At 47.8% G+C, this 21,072-nt stretch overlaps 1 protein-coding gene across 7 annotated transcripts in view; it reads left to right on the top strand.

Annotated features, from left to right (window-relative positions):
* Arntl (aryl hydrocarbon receptor nuclear translocator like) overlaps positions 1-21,072 on the top strand; it is a 102,220-nt gene that overhangs the window by 18,437 nt on the left and 62,711 nt on the right. For all 7 annotated transcript variants that reach the window (XM_013117473.3, XM_013117474.3, XM_013117470.3 and 4 more), the window contains exon 2: positions 5,948-6,020. The gene's annotated coding sequence lies outside the window, so the exon portion shown is untranslated. The remainder of the gene's footprint in view (positions 1-5,947; positions 6,021-21,072) is intronic.

Below are 21,072 nucleotides of genomic sequence, written 5' to 3'. Positions count from 1 at the left end.
GGATGAAACCAACAAGACACCATGACTTGGTACCTAGTACTGGATGGAGCCTGAGGTCAACACTGGATTTGGAGTGCTGGTTTCATTAATTTTTTTTTCAGTACTGGGGTTCGAACCCAGAGCCTTGAATATGTTCCATCCACAGTGCCTTGCTTCCATTTCTGGTATTTCTGTTTATGCGGACCCTGGCTCTAGGCTTTATGATTCACCCTAATCCACTAAATGTTTATGTATAAGGTGCAGGGAGTGAACACTGGGGAGAAAGATCCCAGAACCCCTTGTTCCTGTGACTGGGAGTGGGACCCAGCAGCAAGCTAAAGCTGATGCTTAATCAAGAGATTAAAAGGCAGGCCCACCCACCTCTGAAGAAAGGGGAAGATTCTGCCTCTCAAGCAGGGAGTCCAGGAAGGTTTGTGGAGGTGGCTGATATTTGCCAACACCTGGAAGGGTAGGCTGAAGTGCAGGTTGAGCGCTGTTTCCAGCAGATGGAAAAGGCCCAGGTAGAGGACAAGCTGTAAGACAAGAGCTGTGTTGAGGTCCTGTTGAAATATTGGGCATGTATGTACCCCAGTGTTCCCAGCATGCACTTTAGGGTAACCCTTTTTTTGGGTGCAACTGGTTCTAAAACCTATATGAACTGGCTCATATAATCCACACAGTGTCTCCAATGATCCATGTCTGCCTCTCCATTTTACAGATGAGTAAGCTAAGACTTGTAGCAATGAGCTAACTACCCAGGTTCACACAGCTAGATCTGAGGTGACCCCGCCCATACACCTCGAGGCTCTGTGTCGCTAACCTCGAAACTGCCCTGCTTGGATGCTGTGATTGGAGAACTGTAGGCATCAGAGCTGGAACGAGGCAGATGCTGTACACTTAGAGGTTCAGGGATGCAAGAGGAAGGTCAGAGATGGCAATGAGATGTCCGCCAGTAAGGCCTAGGACCGCAGAGATGCAGGTGAGATTCAGCCATAGTCTGGACAGAAGGAAGAAGAAGGCCCCTGAGGCCTCTGGGGAGGAGGAGCGGGCTGTGCTGTGGTGCTCTGCCCTCTTGGAGCACAGGCACTGGACCGCACTGTCTCATCCAGTTATCTGTAGAAAGCAGGGAGTAGGGCAAGGGGGCAGATGAGAGCCAGCCCTGCTCATTTGGCAGACCCTGGAGCTTTTCTGCAGCCTGATTGCTTTCGAAAGCTCCTGCTGAGACCCAAGTGTGACTCCTCCCCCACCCTAAATGCTGTGGCAATTGCTGTTTTTCCTCGAAAATTGGGCCCATGTGGGTTCTGTGTGGTTCCATTTTTATAGCCTTATTACCTTGTCCTCACGATGTAAGAAGCTTCTCTCCCTAAGCTTTGTTGTGAAAATTGGTTCTTAAAAGGCACAGAGTATCTCTCGTCACGGGGTGGTGCTGTCTGTGGCGTACTTTCCTGAACACTCTGCCACACATCTTCTCTGCCACCACTTGTCTTGGGTCTCTGATCATTGGCAATTCACTGAGAACTCTGTAACTCTCCAATCTCACTAAATGTTGGCTGATTGCTCTCAGGAGAGTTTGTGCTTGTAAATGACTCACTCTGCTCCTCCCTCCCTCCCTCCTTTCCTCTCTTCCTTTTCTTTCTTTTTTTTGGGGGGTTGTTTTTAAATAATTTATTTTTATTTCATGTGCATTCATGTTTTGCCTGCATATGTATCTGTGTCAGATCCCTTGAAACTGGTGCTACAGAGAGTTAGGAGTTGTCATGCTGGAAATTGAACCTGGGTCCTCTGGAAAAGCAGCCAATGCTCCCAACTACATAATCATTTCTCTAGCTCCTGTTTTTTGTTTCTTGGCTTTTCAGGACAGGGTTTCTTTGTGTAGCCTTGACTGTCCTAGAACTTGCTCTGTAGACCAGGCTGGCCTGGAACTCATAGAGATCTGCTGTCTCTGCCTCCCGAGTGTTGGGATTAAATGCATTTGCCACCACACCTGGATCATTTCTCATCCTTTTAACAGACTCCTAAGAAGTAGGCTCCTATGCTATCCTATGCTCTCAATTGCTAATCTGATGCCATCAATTTCTACTGCTCCTTCCTTTCCTATGTCACTGTCCTAATAACCTGTGAAGGGTCTGAAGCCAAAACTGGGCATCTGGCCTGGAGTTGATAACAAGAGCAGTTAGCATTTGGGGAGCCTGAGCTGTTTGCAAGGAAGGGATTTTCTGCTCATGATCTTACTTATTCCCAAACCCTCTGAGTAGGTACTGTGACTCCAGTTCTGTTCACAGAGGGAAAGCAAGGGACATGGCTCAGGAGGTCAAGTGCTTAAAGACACAAGTTAGATCACAGATCCTATGTAGAAAAGTGGGTCACAGTGACTTACAAATCCAGCTAATCTTAGTTGGAGATAGGCAGCTTCTGGGGGTGGGCTGGCCAGCTTAGCACATTTGGCAAGTTGAGTCTGTCTCAGAAAACAAGGTGCATGAGAACCAGAGGAACAACACTGAAGATGGTTCTCTGGCTTCCGTAAGCATGTGTTAACACATGCACACATTTGAGCTCCTGCACACACACACACACACACACACACACACACACACACACACACACACACGCATGCACACACGCATGCACGCACGCACGCACACGGCTAGACAACCTTGCCTCAGATCACACAGCTAGGAAATGGCAGAGCTGGACTTCACCAGTCTTTCTGTCCTCACGCCAATGTGCTTGCTTCATTCACTTTATAAATGATTGAGTACAACATGTTGGGAACTGTTCTTGACCTAAGGACTACAGCAAAGGAAGAAAAGAGGTGGGGGTGGATAAAATCCCCTTAGCACAGATGTGAGTGGGAACTTACTGGGTCCATAGTGGGGAAAAGGGTGTAGGAGGTCACCAAAGAAGCTGAACTCTGGAATGGGGGTTGGTGTTGCCAGTGACCCATCTGGCTCCTATCCCGTTGTTGTATTGGCACTGGTCTTGCCACCTCTGGATAAGCTGAGGGCACAACTGCTGGCAGCCTCAGTTTACAACTTGGGCGTGGGGAGGAGGGGTGTCCTTTTTCTGCATCTGGCAATCAGTTCTAGAAGAAGGCTCTGACTGGCTTGTTTTGGAGGGTGTGCCTATCTTTTGGGCCAATCTCTGATGTGCCAGGGAGGGAGGGCCTTGTTCCTCTCCCCGGTCAGGCAAGCAGCCAGTTTAAAAATATCTGCCCCCAGGGCAGGTGAAAGGAGTATATCATGGCTTACTTTAGCAGGTTTTGAGGACTGTGTGGTACAGTAGTGCAGGAATTCTTTGTTTAGGCTGTATTAGAACTAGTCCAGATCCTATATGGAGTAGTGATTAGAAATCCGTGTATAGAGGTGGCTGGGGGTGGTTAGGAGGCTCTGAGGAGGGCTGCTGGGACCCCAACTATGGCTCCTGAGTGATTCATCTGAATTTTACTTCCATTTAGGGTGTTAGTAGGTGGAAGAGAAGATTGGGTGTAGAGACAGAAATGTAAACAAGACTTACTGACCAGCTGGGGGCTGAAAGAAGACAGCCTTAGGAAAGGTTTCCACCCCTGGGGGCTAGGGATTCATGCTCTGGAAGGAGAGCCTGACTTTCGTAAATCAATAAGCAATTTTTGGAAGTCCTTAAGTAGTGACAGATCCCATGTATCCCATGCTTCGACTGACTTGTTGACCTGTTACTGGTACCATAGCTGGAAGGGGACACTGACTTCCTGTCCCTTCAAATGTTACCTTTCTTCAAGAAGTCAGAGAATATGAGAGCATCAGGACTGCCAGGCAAAACGGGGATAATAGATAGGGCTTGGAGGGTGCATTGGTCTGGAGACCCTGCTTGCCTGACCACCTGCCCTGGGGCCTGTAGGTTTAGAAATGCCTGTCGCTCTGGCTCCTTGCCAGGAAGACTTTGAAGGATTCTAGCAAAGTGACCTGATATGACTCATGTAGTAACAGACTTTTTCCTCTAATGAGAGTCAGTAATGGCTAGAGGTGTGAATGGCCCTGAGGGTACAAGTGAGGGCCCCATTAGGAAGCTATTGTGACAGTCTAGAATGGTGACAGCAGAGGAGGTGATGAGAAATGGCCATGCTAATATATGTGGATGTGAAAACAAGTTTGGGTGAGGATTGGATTTGGGGAGAAAGGTGGATCCTAAGAATGGCAGCTGGAAAAGCTGCCTTTGAGATGCTCACACAGCCACAAGCTAGTCTGGGGAGGTAGGAGTCTGTGTTAGATGTGCTGAGCCTGAGAACTCACTATAGTCCACATAGAGTTCTGCACCCTCGACCTCTGACTTGACCACAGCAATTGACTATTGGTCAAAGGAGAGTCCCAGGCTGGGAGAAAAATCTAGGTGAGCATCAGGTGTGGAGGTCATGTTTGAATCAGACTAAATAGACCACCAGGAAGTGACAGTAAAGAGACCTGGTAAGATAAGGAGAAGGAAACAAAAGACTATGATGCAGTGAAGTGAGTTAAAACCAAGAAAGTGTGCAAGCCATGGCAGGAGAATGTCAAGCTAACGTGGTGATTGAGGCCAAGAGTTACATTGGGAGTGTTTAGGACATGTTCATGGGTCTAGTGGCTTGAAGGACACATGGTCATGACTTAAAGTTTCACCTTACTAGTAGGTTTGAGTCTTTGCCCTAAGGGGGGAGAGAGAGAGAGAGAGAGAGAGAGAGAGAGAGAGAGAGAGAGAGAGAGAGAGAGAGAGAGAGAGAGAGAGAGAGAGAGAGAGAGATGTGTGTGTGTGTGTGTGTGTGTGTGATTTAAGATGGATTGAAATGAATCTGGAAAAGGTGGTAGTGTTCAGCAGTGTATCCACTCATTCGTTCATTCATTCATACATGCTTTGCTAGGACTTTCTGATCACAGAGGCTTAGATACAGTTTTCATTCTACAGATGAAGAGAGTTCTAGAGGTGAATGGTGACAATATGAACATACTGAATACTTTTACATGTGTTTCACCACAGCTTAAGGAAGAATCACACTTAAGGGAGCATTATGAAACTGGTATGGGCTACAGTGTTGGAATGGGTGGCATCAGTAGGTGGCCAAGACCGTAGACAAAGATGCCCAACTAGAGGGCATGGTGATGGAACATCTGTGTTTGAGGATTCATTGTCTGTCTTATCTTTCTGGACAGTAGGGTCCATTTGGGGAATCCAGGTGAGTGGAGGCTGCCAAGTGAACCTGGGCCAGTTGGTACAGGCCTGACATCCTGGCTTCGATTCTGAGAGCCTCTGAAGGTTTCTGCCAGGGGTGTGTCATTGCCAAGGTGTGCCTTTAGGTTAATCTCACTAATCCTTCTGGCAAACTATTGGCTATTCAAAGCAATAGGACTGGATCATGCATTCTTATGGTGAAAACTGTGTTCTTGCAGAAGTTTAGCATGTAGGCATGTGATAATGAACTGAATGGGTTATTATCTCATCCACTTTACACATTGATTGAGGACCATCTAAATGCTGTGGTATTCTAGATAGCAGAGTCAAGAAGTAGGGTACATTCTACAAATCTCTCAAAAAACCTGTGGTCCAGAACCCCCACCCCTAAATAAGAGATCCTGCCATATATAGTGTGTCACCACAGATATGTCACCAGTGCTTCATGGAAGCTGAGGGGGGTGGTACCTAGGATGTCAAGGAGGCCTCTAGGTCAGTGGGTTTATGGGGTAAGCTTGGATTTTCTAGACAGAAGCAGAGCTGGTATCCTAGAAGAATGGTTAGGAAAACTTTGTGCATGGTGCCAGTTAGAAATGAACATGTAACTTGGGAGGCAGAGGCAGGCAGATCTCTGTGAGTTTGAGACCAGCCTGGTCTTCAAGAGCTAGTTCCAGGACAGCCTCTAAAGCCACAGATAAATGCTGTCTCAAAAAACAAAAAACACAAAAACAAAAAAGAAAATGAACACATAACATTCTCTTTTAGAGCTAAACCTTCATTTCCTTGCTTTCAGGTGGTGTTGACTACAGTGTATGCTTTCGGAACAAAATTTATGGTTTCAAATGTGGAGCCCTAGGCCTTCATTGGTAAGTTGTTTGATGCCCTTTTACCAAATGGCAGTTGAGGTTGTGCTTGGGATGAAGGACAAGCTTGTTATTATTGCAGGTGCCCAGTGGATATTATGAAGCCTAAGCCCTCAGAGAAGTCGGTATCCTAGGCAGAAAGGATTAGTGTAGACCAGTGGTTCTCAACCTGTGGGTTGTGACCCCTGTGGGAAGTCTAATGACCCTTTTACAGGGGACACATACTAGATATCATGCATATCAGATATTCATAACAGTAGTAAAATTGCAGTGATGAAGTATCAATGAAAATAATTTTATTGTTGGGGTCACTACAACATGAGGAGCTGTATTAAAGGATTGCAGTGTTAAGAGGGTTGAGAACTACTGGTGCAGACAGAGGTCAGAGGCGGAGAACCCACGGGCTTGGGGGATGGATACAGCTGACCTCACAGACAAGTGGTGCTTTGGCATTATCTAAGAAGAAAAGATAGAAGGAAAACAGTCCAAGGATGAAATATGATTTTCTGTACATAGGAACATGGATATAGGGTGTAAAGAAAGTGGGCCTATCCACAGACCAGCAGGAATAAAAGCTTTGAAGCAGCTTGTTGGCTACTGCCATCTGACAGTGATAGCCCAAGTCAGCACACTTGTTCAGTGAAGGACCAGATGAACATGGCCTCTTTCCGAGCTGCTCAGCTCTGCTTGATCACCTGTCAGCAGCCAGGATCTATGTAAATGAGGTCTAGTAGAACCTTATCTACAGAAATGGGGTAGACTGGATTTGACCTGTGGTCTGTTGTTTGTCAGCTCCTTTTCTAGACCCCCAAGTTCCAACTTAGGCACTTAGACTTATTTCCAAGGCAATGGGAACCTGTCTAAGTTACATTGAGTAAAGAAGTGACAGGAGCTAACACTAATACACACAGGCTGTCATGTGGCCAGTAGCAGATACACCGTGGATGGGAGTTTGCAAGGTGAGAGATTTGATTTTCAGACTTTCTAGACTCTAAAGACAGGAGTCAAAGAAGTTGAAAGTTGAAATCTGGTGTTTCGTAACGGTCATCAAGAGAAATGTAGGCCATGGGGCTGGAAAGAGATAGTTGATGTTGGAATTGATTGATTGAATGCCATGCTAAAGACTGAACCCAGGCCTTCATGCATGTTAGACAAGTCTTGGTTCATCTGTAGGAGATGTCCAGTTTATAGTTGGTGATTCAGAATTGAAGCCTGCACTAAGGCAGTTATGTCTGGAGATGTAGAATGGACTTCTTAGTAGTTTTTGTTGTGAGCCTTAGTCCTTAACAGCTGAGCCATCTCTCGAGCTGCACACAGTAGTTTTGAATAAGTGGAGGGCTGACCTTTGGTAAACATGCATAATTTGGGGGTGGGAAGAAGAAGGCAAGAGGCACCCAGAGGCCAAGGAAAAGGTATGCCAGAAGAGCCTAGCCTGTAGCTTTGAAGCAGGCCAAACATGTTGTGACCAGTCCTCCTTGCCTGTCTTGGAGCTGAGTGTGTTGGCGCTTGTGTGTACATTGGGCTTCTGATTGTGTTCTTAGGCTAGCTTTGAGGTGTGGATTCCTAACTCTGCCACAACTTGCACTGTGGAATCCAGTCTGGGTTTGCACTCTGACTGTGAGACATAAGATGTGATCTATAGGGGGACATAGTTGTATTTGTATAAAATAGAGGAGAAAATAAAACAACCAAAACTGAAGTCAGACTTATTGTGGGAGTCTGGACAAGTGTGTGGGATTTGAGGTCACTTCCCAGGTTACTGACCATGTTATGCTCTGTGCATCTTGGCATATGCTCTGTGGTTGGAATGCTAAGCACTTTTTGCCTTGGTTTGCATGAAGGTAGGAGGTAGAGATAGAGCAACAGAAGCAGTGGGCGTACCTGCTGAGCCACCACTGAAATGCTAAGTCCCCCATGTGCATCTTTTCATTTCAACTTTGTATGACCTCTGCGGGGAGAGTTAGTATTGCAGTTCAGCAATAAGGAAATCTAGTCACTGGGAAGTTGGCAAAGTAACAAGGGATTGAAACCTACTTCTGCATGACCCTTGGCATGTGGGCTTACTTTCCTTCTCTAAGTCTGGGATTTCTTCTCCCACTGATGTAGAAATAGATGGAGTCAGACTGACAATTGAGAGCATAGGATAGGTGTTCCTACGTTAAGGAACCTGAGGGTGGTGGTGTATACTCTTGATCCCAGTACTCAAGAGACAGACCCAGATGGATCTCTGTGAGTTTGAGGCCAACCTGGTCTACAAAGCAAGTTCCAGGACAGCCCGGGCTACATAGAGAAACCCTGTCTTGAAAAAGCGGGGGTGGGGGGTGGGGGTGGGGGGGAAAGTGAGAGATGTTTGAAAATCTGGAAGAGTCGACAATCAGATCTCAAACACTTAGTAACGTCCCAGGAAGACTGTCTTTCAGTTGGAGAAAGTGGCAGCTCTGGGTTTGGAGAGGGACTGCCGCAAAAGACACGAGAGTGGAATTCCAGGTCTAACTGTGTCGCAGTTTTTCTGCCAATGCTTGATGTTAGTCTCTGCTCATCTCCAGCATCAAGCCACAAAGGCAGTCCCATCTTGTTTTCTCACCATGTCCCCAGCATCTAGCACAGTCAGTCCCAGAGTGTGTTACGTGCTCTCTAATTATTTGTTATTTCCAGTGAGCCAGGTGACATTGGATACTGACTTCATTGCTGTGATAAAACACCATGACCAAACAACTTAGAATAGAAAGTGTTTAATTTGGGGCTTATGGTTTCGGAGGGTTAGAGCCCGTAACCACCAAGGTAGGGAACATGCCAGCAGGCAATGCACTGGTGCAGTAGCTGAGAATTTATATCTTGAGATACAACCACCAGGGCAGGAGTACTACTTGGGAATGGCATAGGCTCTTGAAACCTTAAAGCCAGCCCCGAGTGACACACCTCCTCCAAGAAGGCCGCACCTCCTAATCCTTCCCAGACAGTTCTAGTTTTCAAATATATGACAGGCTCTGTTCTCAGTACCACAGTTACACAGGTGACACAGGACAAGGTTTCTTTTTTTTCTTTTTCTTTTTAATTAAAAGAAAACTTTTAATTGAATCTTTGTGGATTTTACATCATGCATACCAATCTCACTCATCTCCCAGTCCTCTCCCCTCAGCCCTTGTGACCTACTCCCCAAAACAAAACAAAATTTAAAAGTAGAGCCTAAAAGCAAACAAAAGGAAAGAAAGGAAGAAAGGAAGGAAGAAAGATAGAAAAGAAAAGAACATTTCGGCATGGAAGCTGTGGTGTGACTCAGTGAGTCACACAGTATACCTCTTATACCTCTTAATTCAAACATCTTTACTTGCAAGCATTCTTTTTTTGTTTTTCCTGAGACAGGGTTTCTCTGTAGCTTTGGAGCCTTTCGTGGGTGGCTGGGCTGGCTTGAGGCCCTCACTGGGACTCCTGGGTATCCTGTTGTTGTTCTGTGTCATGGCGATCCCATAGCTTCGGATCCCATAGCCTCTTTACATATTTCAGCAGTTCATAGATGAGGTGGATGTTGGTTCATAGCTCTGGTTCTGGGCCTGGGTGGTAGCTGGGTTGGTCAGCTTTCCCTCATCGTCACCACCATCTGTCACCACCAGGGTGAGCTCTCCAGCACTGTCCCAGCTAGCTCATCCAATGCAGCAGGAGTCAAGGAGCAGGGCCAGTTCCCCTGCTCTCACACCCTCAGGTCTGGCTCTCCTACCCTCATACCACCAGGGCCAGCTGTTTAGCCCAGGCAAGGTATATGACCCCCTCTCCCAATCGCTGCAGTTGGTGAGGGACAGGGCCAGCTCTTCGGTTCTCATGCCCCCAAGGCTGCCTCTCCCACCTGCCCAAGTTGGCAAGGGGTCGGGGCTGGAGGTCATATTTCCCCCACCCATGACACCACATGGCATACGAGAGAGAGGGGGCAGGTGCCGCACCCCTCTTCTCATGTACACAGGACAGTTCACCTATGCCCCCACCAACAGAGTCGGCTCTAGTGTGTTCCCCAGGCGAGGTGGAGGGCCTGCTTTCCTGTGTGCTGCAGCTGGTAAGGGGCAGGACCAGCTCTCCTGCCCAGCACAGATGGCAAGGGGCAAGGGAGTAACAGGTTTCTGTCATCACAAAGCAGGCAACAGCATGTCTAGAACACCAGGAATGCTCATGGTGAGATGTAAAGATGAGAGGGGGTGAGGGGTCAGGTAGGGTGCTCAGGGAAGGCTTCTCCGAGGAGCAAAGTGGAGGAAGCCTGTGAGGAATCGCCGAAGCTCTTGGAGGGGGCGTGGGTTTGTCAGCCATGCTCTCCACACTTCCTCTTGGTCTTTTGTTCATGACTTCATTGCTCTTGTTTCCTCAGTCAAGGGCAATCTCCTGAGGTCTCTCTGGCTATGCTCAGCATTCTGGCTCTGGGTTATCCTAGTGGCCTACTCTCCTCTGGCTTCATTCACCCTCTTCAGCCTGCTTGTCCCCTGTCCTTTCCCCATCTTTGTGTAAGGTTCTGCTTTGCCCCTTCTTCATCTCCCTGCTGGTTTCCTGTAAGAGCTCATCTGTACTCCTTTCCCCCAAAGATCTGTAGGCCTGTGTCACAGCCAGACTTTGTCCAGTCTTCATCCTCATCTGAGTGTCTTTGGCCTGGTCCCCTCTCCACTTCTAGACTCATCCCTGGCTTGTCCTTTCTCTTAGCTGGTCTATCCAAGACTATTTAGTCTGTTCTCTCTCTCTCTCTCTCTCTCTCTCTCTCTCTCTCTCTCTCTCTCTCTCTCTCTCTCTCTCTCTCCACACATACATGCATACAAGTTGGAAGAATCCATTCTTTCCTTCTCCATGGGGTTGAGGGATCAACTCAGATTGTCAGGTCTGTGTGATGGTCACCTTTTCCTGCTGAGCTCTCTCCCTGGCATTTGCCAATCATCTTTCTTCTCTTCCCCATCTTTCTTTTCCTTCATTCTTGTTCACACTCCTGTCAATACTGTTTCTAACTCACATATCTCATATGGCTTCTTCTACTTAAATCTCTCCACAGGATCCTCATTGGCTTTAGAGTAAAAGTCATGCCCTTTCTACAGCCTGTAGTCTTCCCATTATCTGATATTTAGCCACTTGACAGATTCTCACAGTTCCAATCCAGCCCAGCCACCAATGGCCTCTGTTTCCTGTACCATTGCCAGCTCTGAGTTCTCTCCTAGGAGTGACCTGGCCACTATTCCTCAAGTAGGGGTGCAGTTCCAGTTTCCCCTGTTGTACTGAACACACCCTCATTTCCTCCCCCCGACTTGGAGCTAACCTTCCTCCTGCCTTCCAGAACACCCTGCATGGCTCTCTGGTACATGGGGCATTTACAGGAGAGCTGTTGACTTACTTACCTGTTATGTTCAGTAAACTGAGCTTCTTAAGAGTGGAGAACACACACACACACACACACACACACACACACACACACGGGGGGTAGGGAGAGAGGGAAGGAGGGAGAGGGAGAGAGAGCCCCCCCCTCATTCCCAGCCAGCACAGTGCACCTGGCTCAGGAAGTGTTTATTGAAAGAATGTGGATAGCAGAGTCTGTTTGCACAGCTAAACAACAGATTTGTAATGTGATCAGATGTACGTGGAATTGGAGGTTCACTGGTGGTTGAATTTGATGGGGCCAGGCCTCTTCTTAACTTCAAGTGCTGGGCAGATTGTTCCAGGCTGGAGTTTATGGTTGACTGTTGTGTTTCCCAACATCCTGTGACTTCAGAAGCATTTGCTTTCTATGTTCCTTGCCTCTGACTTTCAATTACATTTTGCTGTTGTTGATGGAATAATACTTGCAATTCATAATCAAGGAGTTCTCAGGAATGAAGTCCACCCAGCTTGGTTTTGGATGAAACTCAAATATCTTTTTTTTTCCAAGACTAGGTTTCTCTGTGGCTTTGGAGGCTTGTTCTGGAACTAGCTCTTGTAGGCCAGGCTGGTCTTGAACTCACAGAGATCCACCTGCCTCTGCCTCCCGAGTACTGGGATTAAAGTTGTGTGCCACCACTGCCCAGTGAAGCTCAACTATCTTAAATTAGCCCAGTATTGATTCTTGCCAACTCCTGTCATAGCCTTTTCCCCTGGTCTGGCTGTAGCATGTAGATCCCCAGTTACCTTCTGTGGATGTAGATGGAAAGGGACATCCTTACTACATCTGGAGTCTTGTGATGTCTCAGTAGAAGCAACATGAACATGTCAAGACTCTGACCAGGCATCCCAGGCAAGTGTCTGCATTCCCCTGGGAGCTAATACAGTGATCGAGTTTATAGCAAATCAATGCACATGTTTTTATAGGGGGCTTCAGCTCCATGCTTGTCTCCTTTACTTCCTTCTGTGTGGACCTGGGATGGTGTGCCAAGGATGCAGGTCTTGTATGTGTCCTCAAAGTAAGCTGGGAAGGCCTTCCAGAAGAGAGTTGCTTTAGACTTAGAGGTGTCTTGCTGACCAGGGTGCCCAAACAGGCACTCAGTAGCTTTTCTGCTTACCAGACTGCCTTGCTGTGCAGGGACTTTCCACAACTGCTCGTATTGCATGGAAAGCATTTCCCCCTGCCCTTGCCTGTCCCATGTCTGTGCATTTCAGCAGATACAGTGGAAAGCTTCCTTGATAAGAAAGATAGGTCTGGGGACTGACCTAAGACCTTCACACTCTACGCAAGCTCTCCAGCCCCAGCTACCTCCTCAGCTCAGAAGGCTAGGTATGTTTAACCATTGTTCTTCATGTCATTACCCACACAATTGACAGCTAAGTGTGTATCTAGCACTGCCAAAGTGCTTGGGGGAAGCTATTGCATACAGGGGCTCAGGCGATGTCAATTGAGGTACTGTTGTGACTACCCAGAAGACACCACGTGAGACACCGAAGCCTGGACTGAATCTGGCAATGGCGAGCCTAGTTCTAGGTTCCATGCTGCTCATGTGTGCTTGTGCCCATTCTGCCACATCCTGTGTCATGTGAGCAAACAACCCATCCTCATCCTTGTCAGCATTCATCGTAGAGGTCACCGTGCATTTATTTGCGTGTTTATTGGATCAGTGACTGTTTATTTTCATGTTGGGAAGTCCCTGTTTGTCCCAGGATGACAACAGTACCTAAAATTGTTGTTTTTTTTTTAAATTTTTTGGTCTTTCAAGATAGGGTTTCTCTGTGAAACAGTCCTGGCTGTCCTGGAACTCACTCTGTAGACCTGACTGGCCTCGAATTCAGAGACCGTCCTGCCTCTGCCTTCTGAGTACTGGAATTAAAGGTGTGTGCCACCCAGCAGTCTTTTTTTTTTTTAAGACAGAGTTTGTCTGTGTAGTCCTGGCTGTCCTTCTTACTTTGTAGACCAGGCTAGTCTCGGACTCCAGAGTTCCATCTGCCTCTGTCTGTAGAGTGCTGGCATTAAAGGCATGTGCCACTGCCTCCACCACCTAGTCTAAAACTCCTAAGTAGGCGCCCCACACTGGGTTACCTGACAGCCTAAGGGACCAGTCAGTCACCCATGAGATCTCCCTTCCCCTTGTCTGGGTGCTGACTGTGAAACAGCCCGGCAGACCTCCCCTCTGTGGCACTTCCTTGTGCTGTGTCATGGGATTAGTACTAAGCCTTGCTTCCTGGGATCTGCGATAGAGCCATCTGCTAAGAAAGCATCTAGGCTTGGTGGAGTCTGCCCCTTCTGCCCCCTCCTGTGTCCTTTGTCTACCATAGGTCTCCCTTGTCTTTTTTCCTGTAATGAAAGGGGTCACTGGGCCTCCTAGGACAGAGACTCGTGTGTGAACCTGCACACACTCCCAAGGATGACTGACCATGCGGGTCATAATGACCTGTGCGCCTGCCATCCTTGTCCTTCTGGAGCCCATAAAGACCCAGAGCAGCCCTGACTGTAGCGTCTGTGGTCTCAGGGTTCTGCGAAAGGGCAAGGAAAAACTGAAGTTACTTCCGAAAGAGCAGCTGCTTCAGGTGCAGGTGTGTGCTGGTGATGCAGATAGTAGGTCTATCATAGCTCTTGGCTAAATAAGTATTTCCTGGCCTCATCTGAAGGCACCCTCCTCCCTGCTTTGGAGACTCTGTGACCACTGGCTAATGTGGCCACAAGGTTCCTCTTCCCAGAACCCAGTGATATGAAAACTTGATGTAGACTTCAAGCAGCTTGTAGTGTTGGGCTGCAGAGGAAACTGGGTTCCCCAGGGCACTTTACCAGGCTGTTAGGGCCTTCTCAGGCCAGCCTGGCTCAAATCCAAATGACTCACACTGTTATTTAGTGAGAAAAACAAAAACAGGGATGGCTTCTGACCAGGTTGGGAAAGGGAACAGTGGGAGCAGAGAAGGGTCTGATAGCCAGGATATGGGCACCTTTATTGGCTGTAGACTGAGATGTTCTAGAAGTGCAGATAGCCTCCAGCATACCTCCTTCAAAGAACACTGGCACCCTGGCCAGAGGCGTGGGGACAGGACTGCTTTGGGTGTTAGCTGTGACCTGAGACAAAGCCTCAGGCTGTTCCTATTCTGCAGGTGGGATTGTGACAGGAGAAGTACACTTTGTATGATCCTCACATGTAGGAAACACTGTCTAGTATCTGCCGTCACAAGCATTGTCTCTAGAAGTATCCTTGTTAACAGTAGCTGTGGGAAGACTAGTGAATGTAAACCCTCAGAGCACAGCCGAGGCCGTGACAGGAGGCTGTGACCGGTCCGTGAGGTGACACAAGGAACACATGCGAATCACTGGTTACACCTTGGTATTTTGTCAGCACAAATATATGTTGTTGCTCTGGCTTTGACGGAAATGACCGAGCCCCACTGTATGATGTTGACTCCAAGGTCCTCGTTTTTCCGTCTGAGGCAGGTTTGTCAAACAGTCCTTTACTGGCCTCGTGCCCAGGGACTGTGTGACCCACATTGGCCAGTGTAGGTGCCAAGTGCCTGGACAGCACCTGGCATAGAGAAGCATGTCCATGACTGCTGCTATTAATGAACTATTTTTTATGATAAACATTTAATACCCAAAGTTAAGCTCTTCTGGGGTCACTGATGGTGAGCCATGGTGATGTGTGAGCCTGGGAAGAGCTGTTCTCAAGTCATGCCTTCATCCACACTTTCACTTGCTGCTAGACCAATGTGTTGACTTCAGTTTGGGGGCTGGAATAAAGACAGGTACTGTGAGTGGTTAGAAAATCCCTAGCTATGTGTCTACTTCAGGTAAATAACCGTACAGTTTCAGAATTTGATATAGATAGCCCCTGTTAGCGTCTCAGGTTAATTAGGAATAATCTTTCTGTCTTTCCCTTCCCTCCACTCAGGCATGGTGGTCTAGGCCTGTAAAGCAAGCACTGGGGAAGAGAGTCACTACAAGGTTGAAGCCACTCTGTCAGGTCTACCCAGCTACCTACATCTTGTCTAGAAACAACAGTAGCAAGAAAATGACTCTCCAGATGAAGGTTGGGGTGTACTGGAAAAGGTTATCAAGCAAGTAGGGTATTGAAGATTGAATAGGAGTTGAACAGAAGATACCACCTTGAATATTTAATAAGAAATGTTGTCAATTCAAACAGCATCATTCTTTGTGTAGACATGTTAACTTCCTTTGATCTCCGTCAATCTGTTGATATATTAGTGTGTCTTTTCTCTTCCTGTTTTCTCTTATTATGCTTTTCCCTTCTTCCATAGCATCCTAAAAAACAAAAACACAAAACAGAATTTCTTACGAATTTCCCTTTTCCTTTCTGTCCCCTCTTCCCACTGTGTCCCACCTGCCTCTCATTTTCAGCAAGGTCTCATGTCATCTAGCTGCCTCAGACTTGCTGTGGAGCCAGGGCTAGCCTTGAGCCCCAGTTCCCCACGAGCAGTTGCTTTATGCTTCGGTAAGTCCTCAGAGGTCCTGTTTATCCAGGGATTTCACCTGCACATCCCGATAGCTATCTCTGTCCACCCTTTTTCTATGCTTACTGTGTCTTGACTGGGTTAGCAATGAAGAAACTGCCACCCAAGAAGTGGGGGCTCAGTTCCACTTCTCTTCTGCTGGGAGCTACTCAGGAACCCTGAGCAATCACAAGTTACTTTAGCGTCTAACCCCCGCCTGCTGCAGGGCTTCAGGCCATAGATGAGGCTCTGCTGGGCAGTGGAGGGTATGTTGGCATTGGTATCCTACTCCCTGGTCATGAATCCTGTGCTTCCCAGCAAATCTCCTGGCTTCTCCTGTTCCCACATGTTGAGAAGGTCCAAGGCCTGCTTCCCAGCATCACTCCCAGAATTAAATGGTCTAACCACCTGGATTCTTCGTACACTGACTTTTGAACTCACTGGATGTCTCAGTTAGGGTCACTATTGCTGTGATGAGACACCATGATCAAAAGAAACTTGGGGAGGAGCGGGTTTATTTGGCTCCATGCTTCCAAAGCACTGTTGATCACTGAAGGAAATCAGGACAGGCACTCACACAGGGCAGAACCTGGAGGCAGGAGCTGATGCAGACACCATGGAGGAGTGCTGCTTACTAGCTTGCCTCTCATGTCTTGCTCAGACTGCTTTCCTTATAATACCCAGAACCACCAGCTCAGGGGTGGTCCCACCCATAACAGGCTGGGCCTCCCCCATCAATCACTAATTTAGAAAATGCCCTACAGGTTTGCTGATAGCCTGACCTTATGGAGGGGTTTTCTCAAGTGAGGCTCCCTCCTCTCTGATGACTCTATCTTATGTCAAGTTGATGTAAAACTAGCCAGTGCATCGGGTTTCTGCAGCTGGAACGTACATACCTCCACCAGGTACCATGTTCATTTCCTTCACCCTCCGAGATGCTCAGCACTTAGACTTCTTTAAGCTCTGTGTTGCTAGAAAGTCCTCAAGGGAAGAAAGCATTCAACCCCAGTGAGGTTTATTAATGCAAAGGCCTTGTTTTGCAGCCTTTGCCAGGGCAGGGCTTTGAGTCGTGCTGCTTGTGGTTTCTTCTACACATTTCTGCAGAAAGGACTCCATTCATCTAAGTGCCCTCTGTTCTCAGGCTTCAGGTTAGGTGATGGGACCCAGAGCAACAGGCTTGCCACCACAGTCCTGCAATGACTTGAGGACAAGAAAAGAGTGACAGTAAGGGCCTTGAAGGTGACTATAGAGCAAGTCTAAAAACATGAGTGCCAGCTACATCCCAAGCAGAAGAGTCATGCTAGAGATAGGGGCCTGTCCAAAGGTGACACACAGGGTACATGTTGGGGCTAGAGGCAACAATGGAGCATCCAAGTTGCTGGTAAACATACACTCCACATGCAGACTCACCTCACCCTTGAGACTTGGTGCCAGCCTGGACCTTGTTCCTGGGCCCTCATCTCACACAGCTCCACTGAGCCATGTTATAGAATGCCCTGGCCATCCCAAACTAGTGTAGCTAAGCAGTAGTCCCATTTTGGTCTTTAAAAGATAAAACTGACCCCTCTCCCTGCCTTGCTCTTCGTCAGTCCTCCTCTTCTTCTCTGAAGCCATCCAAGTCCCAAATGTAGGAGCCACCATTGATTCTGTTTCTTCTCTCCTTCCTCGTGTGGCCTTGAGAGCTTTTTTCTTCAGAGCACAGCCCTTTCTGCCCTCATCCAGCCTCTCTCCGTCCTCTCGGGTCACCTCTGGCACACTGGTCCTCCTGCTGTCAGTGTTGCTCAGTCAGGCAAGGACAAGCAAGGCCATCATGTCTCTTGCTATTCCAGACTCCAGAGCTTTCCAGCATGCTTAGAATAGAACCTAAAAATGTCTTGCCTGTGCCTGCCACCCCTTCATCTCCCCTTCAGCACTCTGTTTACCGGACTGTAGCTTTTGTCACACTCTGTGTCTTCCTCTGTTTCGCCCCGGGCCTTTGCACTCACTCAGCTCACCTCGGTCTTACTTGCCACCCTCCCACCTTTGTGCCTGGCTCAGTGCTGTGTGACAAAACTTTTCCAGGGGAGATGCAACATACATGTCTCTTCATCCCAGATAGGGAACCTATGACAGACCAAAGTTCGGATACTGTCAAAGTCCAACTTGGTGAACCAGTGAGTTTTATTGGGGTTACTTACAGGAGCAGAAATGACTCAGTGGCAGCTGCATCACCAAAGTCCATCTCAGCACAGGTGACAGCTCACAAAGCTGGAGCACTGCACAGTCTGCATACAGCCCAACAGGTTGGAGAGAGAATGGCCTTTCTAGGTCCCTCAGCCTAAACCTCTTCCACGCAGCTGGTCTGCTCTCAGTTGTCTTTGTAGCTTTGCTTGTCTGAGAGTTTTCTTTGCAGCTTGGCTTTGCCTCATCTTAGCTTTTTTGTTTACTCTGGCGGGGAGGAGCCCAATGAATCTGGTTAGTTTCAGGGACTTCCTGAAGTTATTTTGAGTTGTTTATCTTCCTGCTGAAGGAGCTTCACTGCAGGATAGACTGTTTCAATCTCAGAGGAAACTGTTACACAACGCAGCAGCCTTCTCCATTCTGGTTTCCATTCAAGTCTTTTTTCACCTGTCTATTAAAAAAAAGTTTCCTTTCCTCAGCCCATCCAGCCATTGTCCGGTCCTTCTACTTTTTGCTATTTCTGTTAACAGTCATCACTACTTTGTCTTCTTGTACTGTGTGTTGTATTTCTCTAGAATAGACATTCACAAGGAGGGTCCTTTTTTATTGTTCTCACTCCTCTGGGGCTTTAAAAAAGGCGAGCTGTGATGAATCAGGGTATGCCTGCATGTGTTCCCAGACCCGGTGTCTGTTCCATCCCAGAGACATTTTTCAGGAGGTGAGTGATGTTGGTCAACACTTTTATTTTAGAAAGCCAGCTGGTGGCAATGTGGGGGCCGGGCTGTGGGAGGCATGTGGCAGAAAGTCTTCAAAGACTGTTAGAATGGTCCAGGAAATTGATGCTGAGCCTATTCTGGGGGTAAGGATGGCAGGACACAGAGACCCTCTGAGGATCTGTGATTCTATTGGGATAGTGTGGCGGCGCTGCAGGGATGTGGAGAGAGGCAGGTAACTAACTCCTGCTGTTATGTAAGGAACACTCTGCAGAGTGATGACTAGCACTGGGCAGAACACTCCAAGGGGTTATCTCTGTTTAGCCTTAGACCCTGTCCTGGAGCTTGTGCTGTAGATCAGGCTGGCCTTGAACTCACAGAGATCAGCCTGCCTCTGCCTCCTGAGTGCTGGGATTAAAAGCATGTACTACCACTGTCCAACTAAGTAAGAACATTCTTTTTTTTTTTTTTTTTTGGTTTTTTGAGACAGGGTTTCTCTGTGGCTTTGGAGGCTGTCCTGGAGCTCACTTTGTAGACCAGGCTGGCCTTGAACTCACAGAGATCTGCCTGCCTCTGCCTCCTGAGTGCTGGAATTAAAGGCGTGTGCCACCAACGCCCGGCTAAGTAAGAACATTCTTATCTATCCTAACAAGGTGTCCCTGGCTCTCCAACTGAGACTGTCACCACACTCCCCTGCCCCTATACTCCTCTCTCTCTCTTTCAATACTGGGGATTGAACTTAGAGACTCTCACACGCTAGGTTAACACTCTACTACACACCCAGCTCGGCTGTGAAACAGGCTCAATAGTCTGGGCAGGTCTTGAATATGGACTCCGCCTGCCTAAGCCTCTTGAGTTGCTAGAGTGACAGACCTGCACCTCTAAGCCTGGCTGCACCCCAGTTTCTTAGGCCTTGCTCCAAAGTCTCAAGTTGTGATTTTGATTCCCATAAAGTGAAATGCCACTGTCTGTAGAGGCCACCTCTCACCTCTGCCGTCCCTGCTATGGGTCCCCATGGCATAGAGACAACATGAGCAGCTACATCTGAGTGCTTCCTGGGTGTGAAGCATGATGTGAAACAGATCATGTGCATTTTGCTTGCCCTTACCATCCTTGAGAGTGTAGACTCAGAGCCAGACAGGTTTAGAGTGACCCCAACTCACTGAAGCCCTTGGGAATGCTGCTCAAGTCTCTTCAGCCTTCTTTTTCTAAATCTGTAAAATGGGCATAATATAGAGAGGCTCCATAGAGTTACTGTGAAAATCAAATGAAACAGCATGCTCCCAGGTGTGGTGGTTGCACGCCTCTAATCCCAGTGCTTGGCAGGTGGAGGCAAGAAGATCAGGAGCTTAGGGTCATCCTTGGCTGTATACTAAGTTTGCGGCCAGCCTAGGCTACACATGGACCTGCCTCATTCCCTCCACCAAAAACAAAACAAAAAGAAAGACCAGAAAGAACATATACTTGGTGCTTACTGTGAGCTCTCAGTACTGTGCTGTCAGTCACTAATAGCGCATTACAGATATGATTATTATTGTCACCATAATAATTCTGGGGCTCCATAGCTAAAATTCAGGGAGCACCCTACCTGATTTTTCCCTGTCCCACACTGTTGCTTGTCTGGGACCTTCTGGTCCCCAGGTTGGCACTCCTGTTCTTTTCTGGATGTGCCTTTTGTCCCTATCGTAGCCCTTGGTTCAAGCTAAGTCTGGGTAGCATCTCCATTCTGTATAGCCAACAACTTCTTTGCAGCCTTTGATGGAGCAATCCTCCACAGTTAGATTGTCCTTGCAGGCTGTTGCACAGTTTCCCGTGGTAGTCATTGCCAACTCGTGTGCTGTGAGAAGCAGGGCTTTTCCTGTGTGGTCGTTTATGTTAGTGGAAAAAGTAAAATAGAGTGACAGCAGAAAGGTTAGTGCTCCTTATCCTTGCAGGTGTGTGTGTGTGTGTGTGCGTGCGTGCGTGCGTGTGCGCGTGTGCGTGCGTGTGTGAATCTGGTGGTGTTTATAAACCCAACTCCCCAAAGGAAAAAAAAGTATGAGAAAAATTCCTACAAGCCTGACTCTTTCATGAGACACTGCCCATGAGCTGCACCCCATGCCCCGGGTCAGGCTGTGCACTCATCTGTCTTGATGCGTTTGCTCCTTGGCAACTGTGGAGGCCTTAGTGCTTCTGAAGGATGCTTGTGTCTAAGGGCTGCAGACCATCCTGGTAGCATTTGGAAATACCTGTCTGATGACATTTGCTACTTGCATTTATTTCTCATAATTGGGAAATGGATTCACACACTAGAACTGGCCTGGCCATTTGGATGAGATGCACCTGCTGATTTGCAC

Source organism: Mesocricetus auratus, unplaced genomic scaffold (genome assembly GCF_017639785.1).
Source record: "Mesocricetus auratus isolate SY011 unplaced genomic scaffold, BCM_Maur_2.0 Super-Scaffold_4256, whole genome shotgun sequence".
Classification (NCBI taxonomy): Eukaryota; Metazoa; Chordata; class Mammalia; order Rodentia; family Cricetidae; genus Mesocricetus; species Mesocricetus auratus.
This window is presented reverse-complemented; position numbering and strand designations above follow the sequence as displayed.